Source organism: Psammomys obesus, unplaced genomic scaffold (genome assembly GCF_907164565.1).
Source record: "Psammomys obesus unplaced genomic scaffold, mPsaObe1.curated_primary_1811, whole genome shotgun sequence".
Taxonomy (NCBI): Eukaryota; Metazoa; Chordata; class Mammalia; order Rodentia; family Muridae; genus Psammomys; species Psammomys obesus.
The window spans coordinates 18,930,081-18,932,539 of record NW_026596039.1 but is presented as its reverse complement, the minus strand read 5'-3'; positions in this window follow the sequence as shown (position 1 = coordinate 18,932,539).

Below are 2,459 nucleotides of genomic sequence, written 5' to 3'. Positions count from 1 at the left end.
AGGCGTAGCGCCCTCTGCGGGGGCGTGGCCCTGCGGCGTCACAGAGGTCCGCTCCGCCCCTGCCCAGCCCTCTACAAAGCGAAGGCCAGGCGTTCTGTTTCCATTCACGTTGTCTCTCTCCTGAAGAGCTGGGGATAGAACTCAGCGTCTCACCAATGACAGACAGCGCCGTAGCCCAGAGCTACATCCCCAACCTTTCCATCCACTTCTTCCTCCGGTGCAGGTTCCCATCTGATGCCTTCCTTCCAATTTGCGTTTATTCTGAGCTTCCAAATGAGGGACTTGCAGGAAACTCCACGCATTTCTAGAGAGCAAAATTGGGAAATTCGGGCAAGTATCAGAGTAAAAGTCCAGGGTGACATGTCAATCAGAGTAGTTCTCTGTAGAACTGTGCTCCAGGACAAATTTGGAAAACCATGCATCAGCCCTGCCCTAGAAAAGCCCATTATTTTTAAGACCCACCGTCCTTATTTGTCAATGTCTTTCGGGCTGCCTTGGAATCCAGCTCCAATCGTTTCTTACCCTGGTATAGAACAGCGCTACTAATTGTTCTATTTTTTGTGTTGTAACCAGATGTTTTTTGCTTTTGTCTGTTTGGTTATTGTTGTTTTTCAGGAATTTTGGTTGGTTGGTTTGCTTTCTTGGTTTTGTTGCTTTTTTCTTTGTATGGTTGTATGGTTGACACAGGAACTTACAATATAGCTCAGGATGATCTTGAACTTGTGATCCTAAAGTGGGATAGAAACACAGGAAAATTATGGGGATATGAAGAGGGAAAAGACTCTCTTATCCAAGTCTGACTGATGCCCCCTCTCACCAGCTAAGAAAAAAAAAATCCATAAAGTTAATAAATAAATAAAATTAATTTAGTTTTCATATAGAGCTATTTTATAGAGTAAAATGAACCAGGCTTGAAGCTTGAATGTGTATGTCCTTTCCCAAGATATCTCCTAATAATCTCAAACAAAACTATTAACGGGGGTTGGAGAGGTGGCTCAGAGGTTTAGAGCACTGTTCTTCCAAAGGTCCTGAGTTCAATTCCCAGCAACCATATGGTATTAAAACCATTTATAGTGAGAACTGGTGCCCTCTTCTGGCATGCAGGCAGAACACCATATAAATAATAAATCTTAAAAAACAAACTATTTACATTGAAGATATCATCTTCCTACATCCTGGAGAGCTTATCAACAGTGATCTGACAAGTACTACTCAGAACTATCCAGAGATCTCATTGAAAAAAAGTAGTAGTTGTTGTTATGTATTAGAAGATAACTTTGTCCTGAACACAGTGGCACACGCCTGTAATCCAGCACTCAGGAGGCAGAGACAAGCGGATTTCTGTGAGTCCGAGGCCAACCTGGTCTACAAAGGGAGTCCAGGACAGCCAAGGCTACACAGAGAACCTTGTGCATAACCAAAAAATAAAATAAAATAAAATAAAATAAAATAAAATAAAATAAAATAAAATAAAATAAAATAAAATAAAATATAAAATAATAAAAACTTTGTGGAGTTGGTTCTCTCCTTCCACCTGTAAGTGATTTTCAGGGATTGAACTCAGGTCATCAAGCTTAGTGGAAAGCACTCATACCCACTGATCCATTCTGGTGTGTGAAGTTCAAAGTTTTAATTTGCCCTCAATGTCTTTTCCAGTTTGTCTTATCTATTCTCACCTCCTCTTTTGCCCACACCTCTTCATTCCACTCTTAAGTGGTTTTGGTTCCTGAAACTAATATGCCAATGTAATGCACACAGTTTAAAAAAGCCTTTTAGACATATAAAAATAACTTAGGAACCCCACTACACCCAAGGCTGCACCTGATAACCAGGACCCAGTGACATCACTCCCCTAAGATAACCGGCTACAGTCCTAGAACCCCATGACACCACCCACTGGGCAATACATAAGCAGACAGCAAGAACAATGGTCTACTCTGTACAACTGGAGAGATGTCAGCTTGATCTGACCTGTGGCTGGAGAGTCTCCCCTAGGATCTTGACCCTCAAATAAGAGACTTCTTTTAGAGACACGACCTGACTTTCAGCTGAGCTAAATCGCATAGGTGAGCAGCTTTGGGGAGATAGGCTTAGGACCATAGTTAGGAATTCAGAGTATGAACACTGTGATGACCCTCGGCATAATAAAATATAACTTTTGTTATGCTAACTACATGTGTGTACCTTATTGCTCTAGACAATACCCTTATCCCATGTCCTACTGAATAAGTATTCCTCAAAGCCAACTTCAGGCCCTTTTCTCAGAAGTGACTTTTCTTCACTAGCCTAGATCATCCATGTCATAAACTCATATTACCTGCCCTTGCCCTTTCTAGTCTATAGTACAGATTGTAATTGCATGCTTGTGTAGATGGCTTTTATTTATGCCTCCCCCAGGAGACAGTGGGCTCCACAAGAGCTCACCGCTGTGTTTCTGGTACTAATGTAGTAGCGAGCAC